Here is a 16,818-nt window from a genome sequence, read left to right as displayed (position 1 = left end):
TCAGAGCGAAGTGCACTTGCAATCGCATGAGATCTTGCTATTTCTACCATGTCAACTTTTCTATGCAACTAATATATCCTTATGTTAAAGGTTACAAAGCATTTCATCAAAAATTGAAAAAAAAAGTCACTTCTATATCAAATATACTGATCGTTTATCGTGTTGCACGTGCGCGCTTTTGCAAGCGTGTGCACGCAAAATGACCTTCGTTCGGCAAATCTACATAACGTATCTACTGACGTTAAAACCATTTTACCTAAGTCGGATGTGTAGTTAAAAAGATCATTCGTGGACAAAATTTTACCAGGAAGAAGAAACTAGAAAGTCTTCTATTGCAAGCCATAGCGTATTTCACCCCGAACTAGACAAGACTCATTTTTTTCATCGCGAAAACAATACCCATTAGCTAAATTACGAAAACCATCAACTCGTATCAGTCCTTTCGGTACTTTGATTTATAAAATGTCAAAATGAAAGACTTTTCACTTTTCCCCTGTTTCCATGGCAACTATTTACAATTAGCAATTTTTAAAGTCAACACGCACAATTACAGATACTAATCATTCAATCAACTAGAGCAAAGCTCGTTGCAGAAGCAACGAGTTGGTTTTACGTCCTGTTTCATTGGAAGTAACTTATTTAAAAAAAAAAAAAAAGAAAAATGACGTATCTAATGATTTAAATATTCAAAATCTATGTTGAAAATTGCAGAAGGAAACCATTTTTTGCTACTTCCTGCTCGACCAGAAGCGACGTCAACGGACGGAAAATTAAGTTATAATCTTCAAGTGACAAATATTTCCCAAAAAAGTGTCAAGAACGGCAAAAACATGCATTTCCTGACTACTTCCGGTTTGACCGCATGTTACATCGCATGACATATTATGATCATCTCAATAGATTTTACCAGAGATTTAGAACAACCTGTCTTTGAGGTATAACAAATTCTCAATACTTTTTTCAGATATCTAGAAAAAATGTTCGGCCCCTCTAGATCCCCTAGTTTAGGGGTCATCCCTTTTTTAAGATATCATTTCAAAGATCTTGTCATTCTGCACAAATTTTGTTCAATATATTTAAAGAAAATATTTTTGTTTAGAAGATAAAAAGCCAAGTATGTGTAAATTTTCGTTATTTTAGGCGTTCTAGTTGTTGACCCCTATATAGAGCCATTTTGAACAGAGAAATCCAAAAACAAAAACCAATATGCACAACTTCAATCCATCTATCATATAAATTCGGTTTTCTGTTCCAGCTTTTGTCGTTTCTAAGTCTTTGTCTGGAGATAAAAGGCTAATAATTTTCGTTAAATGGAAATAACTTAAAGGCAGAAATGAATTCTTATAAACTTTAGTAACGTCTTTAAACTCTGAAAATTGAGTAGAATCTGTTGAGAAATGAGAGAGATATGAGGCCTCAAAATAAGCGTCTAGGAAAGAGAAGAAAAAGAGTAACTAGATACGATCTCGTTGCGCGCAAGAAGTAGGTCTTCCGTCCGATATTTGATGAGATGAGATAAGACTTTAATTGAGGTTTTCATTCAAAAATAATGATTAAGATTATGAAGAAGAACAATTTTGCCTCCATGATATGTATAAAGATATTGAATATAAAAGACTTATTAAGGTCATACGCAACGTAGTTTGTACTTCTTGGGGTTCTTCCCTGGAGTTGAAGAGTTCCACTAAATAAAGGACCTGTGTGCAATAGTTTTAACGTCTAAATATGGATTTCTACACCTCTTCTAAAATAATTTTTGATGAATTAAAATCTGGAATTTTTGTTTTATAATTTTTGTACATTTTTATTTGAATTATGCAACAATTTTCAAAATTTGATATCTTTTCAAAACCTCTGGTAAGGCATGCTGATTTTTTGTCTATGAACATGTAATTATATTAAAAGTTTAAATTTGGAATATCTTGGAAATCTATCAGTAGGTAAGGTACGTTGCGTATGTCCTTAATTCGACTTTTGGCCCCTCATTGTCCCTAATATTAGGGACCAGCCCTTTTTTCTTCATATCATCTTAGAGCTCTCAGGACTTTGATCACTATTTCTTAAACAACTATTGAGAGATTCTTTCTCGTTTTCTAGTTGTTTGCAAAAGAAACATTTAGGGGGCAACCTCCAACTCCTAAATTGGAACATTTAGCGAAAATTGAAAGATTGCATATTGTTAAGAACATTATTTTGAACACCTTTTGTTCAATCTAAGGGACTGAACAAAAAATTCAGAAAAAAAGGCTGGGCACTTGAGGAATTGAATGCATGAACATACATGCATGCTCGTGCGCGTGCGAAATTGGCAATACGGCCAATATATTTTAAAAAAGGATTGAAATGTATATTGTAAAGATTTTTAAAAATTATTTATTCTGATGATGTATAGACATGTTCATAGTTCAGGCAACAGTTTAGGCAACATGCCATGATCATCTTGCAATTGCCTGTGCATGAACGTGCGTGCGTGTACAAATTGTTAAATACCATATAGTTGATATATTTGTAGCTTTTATAATTCTTTGATGAAATCCTTCGATACTGGTCAAATTAAAAAAAAAATCTTTCTCAAAAGACTTTTTGTTCAACAACAATTCAGAGATCCTTCTTCGTTTTGGAATAATAAGAAAAAGAAATATTTTGGGGCCAACCCTTCAACTCCTTAATGGGGACTTTTACCGAAAAATGAAAGGTTGCATATTGTTCAGAACATTATTTTGAACATCTTGTGTTCAATAATACTTTCCAAAATATTTTTCACTTTAAAGATATAAACCGTCAGAAATTTAGCATTCTGGTCCCTTTTGGCCGATAATTATGTACAATACGACATTTTAATCATAATATGTAGTTGTAAATTCTTGAGATAAACATTTTGCTTCAGTAATACATAACAAAATATTAACTGCTAAAGAGTTACCGATTGAAGACTTTTTTGCCACTCACAACCATTTTTCTTTGACATCAAATTGACGATCTTGTGATTTTGCACGAATGTTGCTCAGTATGTCTTATCAAAATAATCATACTTTTATAGATATGATGCAAAATGGCTTTAAAAAAATCACTAATGATTAGTAATCTAAATTTTGACCCGTACAGAGCTATCATAATAGGCACTTCCGGAAAATATCATGACCCAGGTGTATCATGGCAACATGTCCTCTATCATCCCTGAAAAATTCACTTTTTTTGCTTGAGCCGTTTTTGAGTAACATGACAGACCAGGAGGTCCTCTAAGTTTTGATCAAAGGGTGATAACTATCGACTGAAAGAAAATTTCCTTAAAAAGGACTTGCTGGAATTAATTTCAGCTGTTAACGCATCAACCATGAAAATGTGGATAAAATTGCTGGAGCAATCCTTGAGAAATCCTCTGCACAAATTTTGTAAGAAGAAAACGAGTAGGTCTTCCGTTGAATTTCTAGATAAGATGAGGTGTGATTTTGACTGAGATATTCCTTTAAAAAGAATGACATTAAAGTTTTCTTCATTAAATTAAAGCCGCTTCGTCCGAAAGAGGCACAGATTATCTTAACCAATAAAAGTATGTCATTACATAGATAATGTATAAAAATTTATCATAAGATTGATTTAATAGTTTACTACAACAATCATTACATGGAAAACATAGACCAAACACCTTGTTGACAACAGCAGTTCCTGACAGAAAGTTCAGATATGTTTTGAAGTTACATTTGAAAAGAATACTTTTATCGGATATATATAATTGTGAAGAGAATTGGAACCCGAGTATGTTTTTCCTTTAGTAGAATCCCAAGTCATGATATATCTTTTTAAAATTAAATGCTCGGGTTTGTTTTTCATGAGTTATACATGTAAGCGATAAATTTAATTTTTGAAGGTGATTTCACGCAATGTCAACAAATGTCAACAAAGGTTTATTTTTTTTGTGACCTAGTAAAAAAAAGTTAACTTTTGAATTTTTATATCTTTATGAAAGAAAAAGACTTTTGGGATATAATTTGACAAAAGTTGAAATTATTTATGAACAACTATTTTTCATGAAGAAAAACGAATATATTTTTTAGCGATTAGAATCGGACCAAGCGGCTTTAAGAGTTCCTGATTTATATCACAATATTCTGAACATCTTTTGTTCAATATTACTTATCAAAATATTCCCTTTTTCAAAATATGAAGTGTCAAAGATTTAGCATTCTGGCTCCTTGTGACCATTTATTACATTACACATGTATATGATCAAAATTTTATAGTATAACTTTGCAAATCGTTAAGATGAATATCTTTGCATCGATCTGTAATGTATCACAAAATGTTGATCATTAAAGAGTTTAAGATGAAGGACATTTGGCCCCTCTGAGCCCCTCTTTCTTGATATCAAATGAAAGGTCTAATAATTTCAAAGACGTTTTGCTCAACACTTATTCAGGGATTTCTTTTCGTTGTGGAGATATGCTGAATGGAAATATTTAGGGACCATCCCTCCAAGTCCTTAATGGGGCAGTTTACAAAAATTCAAAGAATTCTTATTGTTTTGAACATTATTCTGGCCATCTTTTGTTCAATATTGCTTACCAAAATATTACCCCTCTTTGAGATAAAAAGTGTCAAAGATTTGACATTCTGGCCCTTTGTGACCTCTAATTATAAAACACATGATCTAAATTTTATAACATATTGTTGCAAATTGTTAAGATGGATATCTTTGCTTCTGTAATGTATAACAAAGTATTGTCCAATAAAGAGATATAAATGAAAGAGTTTTGGCCCATCTGAGCCCCTGATTTGAGGGGTCAGTCCCATTTTTTTTATTTCATAGGAAATGAATCTGTGAATCTGCACAACTTTTATTCTATATATTTCAACAAATTATGAATAGAAACGAAAATATGAAACAAATGATTAAAATTCTGTGAGATGTTTCTGAGACATTTTTTGGCTCTACTGAGCTTTGGCACCTTTTGCGCTATAAAGGTTTCGACGCCTGCCTGCAACCAAGCAAACCTTTCCTTTCTTTCATTGAAAATCTTAAATCAATATCTTAAGTCGTTCCGGAGGAGTTTCCAGTACAAGTTGTCCCTCTAAAAATCAGAAAATCGTCCATATTTCACGACCTAAAGTGACTTCATTAACGACTAAAATTGCCGACAAGGTTCAGATATCTATCAGATCTGAAAGTTTGGTGAAAGTCGGACTAGCCATTTCCCAGAATTCGCGTGTACAAAATCGGTTAGAAAAAAGAATCATAATAGGGAAAAAGAAACCGAACGAAAACAATAAGGTCTTCCGTTGGAGACGGTAGACCTTAACTACTATCTCGTTGCGAGCCACGAGTGGGTCTTCCGTTCAATTTCCAATCAGATGAGATAAAAAATATGTCTTAGATTTTCATTTAAATATTTTTTATGATGAAGGATTAGTTTTGAAATCTGTCATATGGTGAATGGAATGAGATTTAAATGATTAAAATTTTCCAAAAATTTTAGATTGCTTCCAAATGTCAAATTAGGCACTTTATCTGCATGTTTTGAATTATCTCAGAGGTCAAATAAAGTGAGATTTCAAATCATTTTAATTTCTGCCAAATGTAAAAATCAGGTAACATACATGTATTTGTATTTTGACATATGGAGAACATCTTGCAATCTGTTTTGAAATCCCCAAAGGTCAAATAGAGGAAAATCTAAACGATCTAAATTCTTCAAAAAATTATTAAAACTTCTACCAAATCAAGTGCTACATGTACACCTGTGTTTTGACAGATAAAGAGTATCATACAAAGTCTTTTGAAATTTCTCAAAGGTAAAAAAAGAGTAAGATTTAAACGATTCAAAATTTTTCAAAAGGTTTAAATTGCATGAACGAGATAGGACGTTTTACAAATATCAAAAGATATCCAACGAATATCAAAGAGAACTAAAAAGTACCTTCATTTTCAAGGTTCCTTGATAATGTTTTTGACATGTCCTGTCAAAACAAGAGGCTAAATTACCCGAACTTATATTTTCTTCATTATTTCACGTACAATAAAAAGATATATATACCGTTGGAAAGGTCTTGAAAAGATCTATTTGATGGTGTTGAAAATTGGAAATCAGTCAATAAATAAAAGAGAAATAATTTTTAAAAGAAAAGTTCTTAGAGTACATTTGGACTCAAGTTCCCAAACACACCTGAGCCTATATATTGTTTAGTATTGTTTTCACATACAGAACAAATACTATTTTGGAAAGTGCTTACCAAGATCTATTTAATGACGTAAAAAAGTTAAAATAGGTTAATTTTTTTTTTCAAAAATTTAACTTTAAAATTTGAAAAATTTAACACATTCTTAAAATTTCAAAAATCAGCTACAAATACTAAGTTCACATATAACCATTCTTGAAAATTTCAAATCTCTATTCTGCATAGTGTTCTCTGAGTAGACAGACAGACAGACAGACATTCTTTATTTCCTTTGCAGCAGAGATCAATGCATCAAAATATTAAGTTTGTAACAATATTTGAACTTTTAAACTAAAGTGTAGAAATATGTACACATTTCTCAATTACGCAAGTTACTGTCCATAATTTAAACACTATATACATTATTTATCAATTTTTGAAGTTTTATACTTCATGTAAGTAAGTGTTCATTTCTGTCATCATACGCACAACGCCAGTTGCAGCAGCAAGCATAAACATTTCCCACTCTTCCTCAGATACGATCGAACCACGTCTTGATCCAAGAATGGTATCAGCGATTACGTTGTCACAATTATTTTTGAGATTAATGTAAGATTGGACATTTATCGCGTTTACTATTTCGTCCATCAAGCTGTCTCTGCTAGCAAATAGCGTTGGACATTCAAGGAGAAAATGCAATGCAATATCAATTGTTGTACGCGTACACAATTTGCAGTTCACCTCCTCTTTAACGATGTCGACCGAGAGTCTGATTACTGAGGTTAATTTCCGAGTGTGTTTCGGAAACTTCAAACCGAGCAGCCAAAGGGGATGAGTTGATAAATTTTCAAGTATTTCTGCGTACCTGCGAAGCTCTTTTCTTTGGTTTAAGTTCTCCCTCCACTCACGTTCAGCAGCAGTATCAACTACAGTTCCTACGAATTGCTTCCAGGTGTGTTTAGGTGGGATGTCACGATTTAAAAGGTACTCCCTGAAAAAGAAATCAATGTTGTATTCCCTCATTATGGAGTGAATATATGCAATGATTCCACGCTTCGGTCTTGGTGTCGTCGAACCAACAGAGCACAACCTTGCAATGAAAAGCTTTTTGTAGAATAGAGAATAACTTGATGAACAGAGTCTGTTCCAGAACATCAGCTTGATTTTATCTATACTCCTTTTCATTTCAACCAGGCCAAGGCAAAAGATGGTACACAGTGTTGGTGATCTTTGGTCAAATCCCTGCATTCGACGGGCCGCGTATCTCTGTACAATTCCCAGCTCTTCGATCGACGTTTTAGAGATCACATCCCATAATTCGCATCCATACAAGATCGATGGCATGACAACTGTTTTCCACAATTTAACGCTGGTCATGGGATGTATACCCTGATCATGAACTCCTATGTTGATAAGCGAGTTTAATATGCGCTTGCCCTTCCTGTGATTGCTGTATCGTTTCGCAACCTATCAGTAAGGATGACCCCAGCATAAACATTTTCTGAATGTAAGTTTTTGTTTTCCTGACCAAGAATAAATGGTCTAGCCGCAGGTTGCCATTGTCGCTTTCTACTAGAGCTAAAAAATAGAATACAACTTTTGTTAGGATTATAACGCAAGTGCCAACGTCTAGCGTAATTGTAGACAATATCCATTTGCTTCTGGAGACCACTGGGAGTGTTGGATATAAGGGAAGTGTCGTCAGCCAGAATAACACTTGGAATGTGAAGGTCACACACACATGCTCCAGTCGCACTTTTATCCAGCATTTCTATCAATCCGTCAATCATCAGAAGGAAAAACCACGACGACAGTACCCTTCTTTGTCCGACACCTTGCTGTAAAGTGAATTCCTTCGACAGTTCTTTTTCGTATAGGATTGGAGAGCTGGAATCACAAAAAGAGTCGGAAAGCAAACGCCACCCTTTACCATTGATACCTAATTTGTATAGTTTGTAGAGTAAACCATTATGCCACACGCTGTTTAATGCCTTTTGGTTGTCTAGAAATGCCACATAAATATCAGAGTCTCTTTCTATATAGTGGTGAATTGTTTCCGTTATAACAAATCCTGCCGGTATACTTCCACATCCTGAACGGAAACCCTGCTGAAGAGGGTGTGGAAAATGAATTTCAGTGTTGATACGCTTTATTCTTGTGTACAATATGTTTTCAAATAATTTTTGTAGGACTGAGGTTAAGGTTATATCTCTATAACTATTAGGGTCGAGTCTGTCTTTTTTTCCTCCTTTGAACAAAGTTATAGTAACTCCTCTTTTGAATTGTAACTGATATTTTTCGTTGTTTAGAATTGCGTTAAACAGCTCTAACAGGATTTCTAGAATAATGTCTTGCACAAAGCGCAAATGTTCAATGACGAGTTTGTCAAGGCCAGGTGCTTTTCCGTTTTTCATTTTCTCCATTGCTTCTGTAACCTCTTCTTTCCTTATCATAACATCACCAACTTTATCAAAGTTTCTATAGAATTCTTCCTTCATGTTTATTACAGAGAGTTCTACATGTTCTTCGAACCTTTGATCAAACAACGGGTCTTTTGTCATTGCAGCAAGTGTTTTGTAGTGTTCGTACCATGCTGTTCGAATGATATCTGGATCGCGTATGATCACCTCGTTGATCCGAAGTTCATGGGATGTCCATGATTTCTTATTCCGACTTTTAATAGCACGATAAAATAGACCCATATCTATTTCTGCTGTTTTCTGTAGTTGATCCAGTTGTTCTATATCGTACTGCTTTTGAGCAACAGAAAGTGCATTTGTAAACTCCCTTTTTGCGGCTTTATATTCTCTGTAGGATTTGAATTCCATGCCACGTGGCCTAATATGTTCAATCCACACTGCTCGCTTTTGTCGATTAATAGCGTGAAGTTTCTTTACAACGCCGTATTTCCAATATGGCTTCAAAATGAACGGTATCTCTTTCTAGGAAGTGATCGTTTGACTGCGTTCAAAAAGACATTCGTTATATATATATACTCATTAAGTTCACCTTCAGCTTTTCCCACCAAATTTCTTTCTAGGTTCTGTAGCCCTTCCTGGAAACACTGTCTATATAACAGCACATGGTCGTTTGTAACTCGTTTCCAGTTTACATACATGTCGTCATCACTATTTCTTTTACGCCCATTAAATGTTGGAAATTTATATCGTAGACGTATATTCAGAAATATCGGAAGATGATCCGAACAGTTAAGATGATGATCATCTATTATTCTACACGAGTCAATAAAATGTTCCTTGTTCAATTGGATAATAGCGTTATCTATCATGGATGTCTGAGTTCCATTGTGTGCCATAAATGTGTAGTCAGGACCATGCGACTTACGCTGACTCGTTACTGATATTAAACCTCGTTCGACCATGAAAGATTCAATAATGATACCTCTATCATTTGCATGGTAATGATTTTTCACTCCATGTTCTTTCGACAGATGCGAATTGAAATCACCGAGTATAAAAACTGGCCCATATTTACTGTATGCGTCAAAAAGTTTCTCTTCACTTTCTATTGATTGTTTGTACTCATCTATCGAAATGTTGGTCGAGGGTAGTAATATTCCAATGACATATATCTCAATTGTTCAAGCTTCACAACCGCTATCATCACCCTGTCCGTACAATCGTGTTCAATGGGAAAGACCTGGAGTTGCTTGCGCCACATCAAGGCAATTTCACCAAAGCCTGTAGATCGTGTACGATTCTCCAGTTCGATGGGAATACGTTTGTCGTGGATACCATACACATTAGGGGGATGAAGGATGTATGGTCACGTGACTCAGTTGATTTACGTCATAATCTCTGATAATATATGTACAAAACGAGATTGAAACCACAGTACTTTTATAATTTTTTTGACTGTTTGTTTGCGTTCACCATCTAGTATAAAAATATCTGAAAACATTCAAAATTTCTTGCAAATATTATCAAATTACGGAATAGATTAATCCACTCTGCTGTTTCCCTACTCCGCGCGTCCAGTGCGTCTTTGACGTCATAGTAGATCTCTTAGTTCAGTAAGATCATACACAGTAAAACGGGTAGTATAAATTCATAAAAACGGGCCATAATATGCACATGGTAGGGTATTTTGTAAATTTCAGAACGCAAAAATTATTTTTACATTGTTGTTGACGGAAAAGTTCTGTTGGTTTGTCTTATTTCGCTTATTTCAGGAATGTGTGACGTCATAGTTGGGTTTTCCCGTACTCGAGAAATGTAAAGATGACACGTTTTTCTCATGATCATGACTCGTTTAACTTTGCCCCGTGCAATATTGAGCTCAGCTTCACCAATCGATATTTTTACTGTTAATCAATACAATGACGTTCTTGAACTTCGACGTAAATATTCAAATATTGAATGATAGGATTTTTTGCAAATTAATTTTTTCATGGTATTAATTGTCCTAAAAAAGTCGTAAATTTCCGTCTCCAGATGTGGTGTTACAAAAGAATCTTGCTATTTCGAAGTTTTAACCCTATTCATACTCTAAAATATTTTAAAAGACACATTTCCGCGGTAATATTTTTTATCTATGGTGAAAAATTTCAATCATCGACCGAGTGATGGACCCAGAAACACGGAGAATAAAAACCCCGCTCAGACACTTGGGGGTATGGTATTTGTCACTCAATATCTCAGAAATAAGTCTAGAAACATATTGATATGTCTGCTTTATAGTATGTAAGACATACTAAATAAGATATATACAAAATATGACAAAAATTAAATGACGAGTATTTTTTCAGCTAAAGGTCCTTCATCCCCTTAAACTCATTGTGAATCGTGTCCAGAAAGCTTATTTGTTCAGGTAAAAGCCAATGCTCTGTGACAACAAAATATCATTTTGGTCCAACAATTTTGTCAAATACGGTGTGCTATGCATTATACCACGAGTGTTCCATGCTTTTATACGTATCATTGTCATATGTATTATAAACAAATACATGAAGCACACTTTTGATATATGTCTCATGCAACTATTCATCACTATGCCTATAGTTACGTTCCCGTTCAGTTTGCCAAGGCCTCACATGTATGCCTTCTGGACAAAACCCGTATTCCAGTGCCTTATCTGAATCCTCTGAGCGCACATTCACCCGTAGAGTGTATGTATGTTTTCGTTGCTTCCAAAGCTTTAGCGCAGTAACGTGTGTTACACATACATTTCTTTCCATAGCGTACCGTTTGATGGCATCAATTATGTCGTCCAACTCTCCATCTGCTTCGACACGTGACATTAGAAGTCTCTTTATACGTGGACCTGTCTCCACACCACGAAATACATAACCATCAGGTTCTTGTGGCGTGTCCTTCTTTGTTGTTTGCATAACTTCATTAGTGTCTAGTGTCTTCCGAATTTCCTTTATTTTCCTGTGAATGTTTGCTTGTGAGTCTGTTTGTTGAGACACCCTTTTATCTGTCACTCTAACAGTGCGTCATTCATTCTTTCCAGGTCCTTTTCTGCTAAGTTGCACACTTATTGAACCTACTGATGGTCCAATGGAGTTATTGTTCGGTTCTGCTCGTACAGCATCGGTATACTTTGCATTAGGTGTGTTATTTGTGTCTAGTGAACTTTCTTAGCATTTACCGAAGGATTGTTTATGACGGAATTGTTCTTTCATAGCTTCAATGTCTTTTTCTCTTTGTGCAATAACTGATCGTAATTCATGGACTTCTTTTATGAGCAAAGTGTTCTACTGTTTAAAGCTTTCTGTAAGTTCACTAAGCTTATCTAACACTTTTTCGCGAAAACTAATGAGAATATTACCAAAGCCCGAAGAATCAATAGGAAACAGGCGTGTCCTGAATCCAGGCGAATTACTAACGGCACCATTGACCCTTGATTCATTTGTATTGTTAGGGCTATTATTGTCGTTACTGTCACCGCTATCCGATGGGCTTGGCTGCACACGATTTTCTTTGTATAATGCTCCTAGGTTTTGCTTGAACCTTGTGCGATCAAACGTACCAAACCTTTCGAGTACTTCTACGTATATAGCATTTGCACATATACTATCGTCATCGGTTTCAATGGCCGACATGATTTAACAGTTCAGAGTTTGAATATCATCCGTAACTTGGAATATTTAGCTTCACGAGTAGCGTTTATAAGATTACCACAATGCTTATCAACATGGACTTTCAGTCTTTGGTATTTCAAGTAGTTTCAACTGCTTTTACGACCATCAAAGTAGACAATTTATGAGACTAGCTATTCCACCCAAACAATGACAACTTCTAGCACCTACGAGAGCTTATCAAGAGAACTAAAGAGTACCGTCATTTTCAAGGTTCCTTGATAATGTATTTGACATGTTCTGTCAAAACAAAAGGCTAAATTATCTGAACTCTTATTTTCTTCATTATTTCACGTACAATAAAAAGATATATATACCGTTTGAAAGGTCTTAAAAGATCTATTTGATGGTGTTGAAAATTGGAAATCAGTCAATAAATCGTGAATAAAAGAGAAATGATTTTTAAAATAAAAGTTCTTAGAGTACATTTGGACTCAAGTTCCCAAACACACCTGAGCTTATATATTGTTAAGTATTGTTTTCACATACAAAACAAATACAATTTTGGAAAGTGCTTTCCAAAATCTATTTATATGACGTAAAAAAGTTAAAATAGGTGAATTTTTTTTTTCAAAAATTTATTTTTAAAATTTGAAAAATTTAATACATTCTTAAAATTTCAAAAATCAGCTACAAATACTAAGTTCACATATAACCATTCTTGAAAATTTCAAATCTCTATTCTGTAAAGTGTTCTCTGAGTAGGCTGGACAAAAATTGTAGAAATTACGTCATATTTCACGACCGGAAGTAATTTGAAAATTAGAACAATTGAACAAAAAAGGTTCCATTTCATCTCCGAAAATTTCATAAAAATCAACCGAACTGTTACTGAGATATCAGTGAAGGAAAAAAATAATAAGAAAAATAAAAATAAACTTTACAATGATAGAAGGGGCTTTCGCTAAAGACGGAAGACCCTAAAGAGGTACGATCTCGTCGTGAGCAATGAGTGGGTCTTCGGTTCGATTCTAGCTGAGATGAGATAAGAATTTGATTGAGATTTTCATTCTAAAATAGTGATGAAGAATGTGAAGAAGAACGATTTTACCTCAATAATCTGTAAAAAGACATCGAAGACTTCAAAATTCGACAATGGCCCCTTACCTCCCCTAATAATATGGATCATCCCTTTTTTCATATCATCTCTTAGGATTTTGGTCATGTTTTGTTCAACAACTATTTAGAAATTCGTTTTCGTTTTTGTGTTATTTGCATAACAAATATTAAGGGGCCAATCTTTCAACTCCTTTATAATGACGTTTAGCTAAAAAAGAAAGATTGCATATTGTTCAGAACATCATTTTGAACACTTTTTGTTCAATATTAGTTATCAAAAATATTTCCCACTTTTGAGATATAAATGGTAAAAAGTTAGCCATTTGACATTTAATGTCCCCTAATTATGTATCATACGACATTAAAACCATAATAATTAGATGTAGATTGTTTTGATTAACATTTTTGCTTCAGTAATATACCGTATAAGTAGAAATTTTAGCGAGGATTTAATTTTGGCATTATTAGCCAGGGTCCTATATATCGCTAAAAATTAATCACATTTTATTTGTAATAACTTCTTTAGCAAGCGTTTTAAAATCGCTAAAATTACCTCTCGCTAAAAATAAATTTCCATTTTTTAAGGATAAATCGCTGAATTTGCGTCTTGCTAAAATTTCCACTTATACGGTATTACAAAATACTAAATGCTACAGAATTATCGATTGAAGACTTTTGGCTGTTAAATTGAGTGTACATCTCCCTTTTCTGGATTTTATCTTAAACCTCTTAGAATTTTGAACAAATTTTGCTCAACAACTATTCGGAGATTCTCTTCTGTTTTCGAGTTATTTGCAGAAGAAATATTGAGGGCCGACCCTTCAACTCCATAAAGGGGACGTTTAGCGAAAAATGACAAGTTGCATATTGATTAAAACATTATTTTGAACATCTTTTGTTCAATATTTCTTATCAAAATATTTCCCAATTTCAAGATATAAAGCATCAAAGATTAAGCATTCTGGCCCCTCTTGGCCCCTATCCATGTAACATATGATATGGATTTTATAATACAGAGTTGTAAATTGTTGAGATAAACATTTTTGCTTCAGTTATGTAGCCCCTTTTTCTGGATTTTATCTTAAACCTCTTAGAATTTTGAACACATTTTGCTCAACAACTATTCAGAGATTTTCTTCTGTTTTCGAGTTTTTTGCAGAAAAAATATTTAGGGGCCAACCCTTCAACTCCTTAAAGGGGACGTTTAGCGAAAAATGACAAGTTGCATATTGTTTAAAACATTATTTTGAACAAGTTTTGTTCAATATATAACTTACCAAAATAATTCCCAATTTTAAGATATCAATCATTTAAGTCTGAGCATTCTGGCCCCTTATGACCCCTATATATGTAACATACATGTATGTTATGGATATTATAATACATATTTTTTGGTTGTTTACATAAACATTTCTGCTTCACGCGGGCATGTTATGGAAGCATGTAATTTATTTCTCGGGAAATTCAGACTTTTTAAAGAAAATTAAGTTTGATAATTTACCAAAATCAGTGATAAACGTAAACATTTATTAACTATTGCATAAAGATAAAAGAGTGTCTAATGCAATGAGGAGCGCCACCACCACATCACGTGACTTCTATTAATAGTGAAAAGTTCCTTAATAAAAAAGCTAACAGAACAACAACACCCCGGAGTTTAATAAATTCTTTGAGTAAATTACATAATCGTAAAGTGCTGCTAGAATCCCACTGATCTGTCAGTAAAATATTTATTACACACATTCGCACGAAACCTTACCCTACGTTTTGTATTTTACACATATGAACCGAGAATTTTCGTAAAACCATGATGAACTCGGGATTCTAGCAGCACTTTCCAAGTATTTTAGAAGGCGATCTTTCCATCTGTACAAAACTTATATTTTAAAATATCCAGCTTATTGTTGCTCTATTACATTATTTTAGTCACGAATGACCGAGGAAAGGCCTACTGGGATACGGATATAGCTGACTGTCTTCGAAAGAGAATATAATTGATGAAAATAAATAAGGATACCTGTTTATGCAATTGAACTCCATATGAATTTCACATTATATTTCCGATATTTGCTTTTAAACTCTATTTTACGTATCTTTGTACATGCCGTAATAGCCAAATTCTCTTTACACGGCATGACCAATTCCCAAGTTACTTGATGTACACATATGACGTCATCGGTGGAAGATGTTAATCAAAATGACAGATACAGCATAAGAAGTTAAAAACATTTTATTTTTGTTAATGTGTACACGTTTCTATTCATTATCTAGTGTTAAATTACATCTCTAAAACCAATATTACGAAAACCTGTGTTCTAAAATTGACGTCATCTCGCCTACTATGACGTTATAATGTTTCACTGACTTAGTCAAGGTAGAAAATTCTGTATGCTTCCTTATGATCTCTGCGCAGTAATGTAAAACAAAATATTGACTGTAAAAGACTAATTGTATAAAGCCTTTTGAACCCTTTTTGTACTTCACTTGAAAAGTCAGCAATTTTTTTTTTGATATCATATCAAAGATCATGTGGTTCTGCACAAATAATGTTCAATGTGTTTTATCAAAATATTTATACTTTTAAAGATATCCATATCATACAATATGTCTTGAAAATTCAATCTTGATTCGTGTGCTTTTTGATCCCGCTACCGAGCTTCCATACAAGGCACTTCCGGAAAATTTGAGAACCCAGGTACACAATGGCAACATGTCCTCTATCTTTGATAAAAATTGCAGCGCTCTATCTTAAGCTGTTCTTGAGTTCTGTTGCAGACAAGGAGGTCCTGTAAATTTCAATTGAGGGACAATGACTTCCAACCGGAAGTAATTTTTTTAAAAGTGAGAAAAATGAATAAGGTTAAGGTAAAAATACATCTTGCCTGAAATTTTTAATTTAATCGATTGAGCTATCTCTGAGAAATTTTCTGAACAAAAAATGTAAGAAAAAGAGGCAAGAATAATAATAAAGGGTGAAAAGGAAACAGTAGAATAGCAGAAGGGTCTCCGTTGGAGACGGAAGCCCCTAACTCGATTAGATCTCGTTGCAAGCAACGACTAGGTCTTCCGTTGAATTTCTTTGAAGATTAGGTGAGATTTTGACTGCAATATTGTTCAAAAATTGACTTTTTCCTTCATTAAATTCAAAGTTTCTTATTTTTATCACGATATTCTGCACATCTTTTGTTCAATATGGCTTATAAAAATACTCCTCCTTTTCGATAAGTAAAGCATCGAAGATATAGCATTTTGGCCCCTTGCTACCCCTTATTACGTAAGATATGATCAAGTTTTATAATAATATATTGTTGCAAATCGTTTAGATGAATATCTTTGCTCCCCATAATCTATACTTATCACTGCTGCAGATGAAAGGGTTTTGACCCCTCTGAGCCCCAAATTTAAGGACTCAGCCCCTTTTTCTTCATATCAAATGAAAGTTCTTGTGATTTCAAAGACTTTTTGTTCAACACCTATTCAGAAATTTCTTTTCGTTATGAAGA

Source organism: Saccostrea cucullata, unplaced genomic scaffold (genome assembly GCF_032062105.1).
Source record: "Saccostrea cucullata isolate Sc308-1 unplaced genomic scaffold, CSIRO_AGI_Scuc_v1 ctg1914, whole genome shotgun sequence".
NCBI classification, from domain to species: Eukaryota; Metazoa; Mollusca; class Bivalvia; order Ostreida; family Ostreidae; genus Saccostrea; species Saccostrea cuccullata.
Note: the sequence above shows the minus strand (reverse complement) of the source record.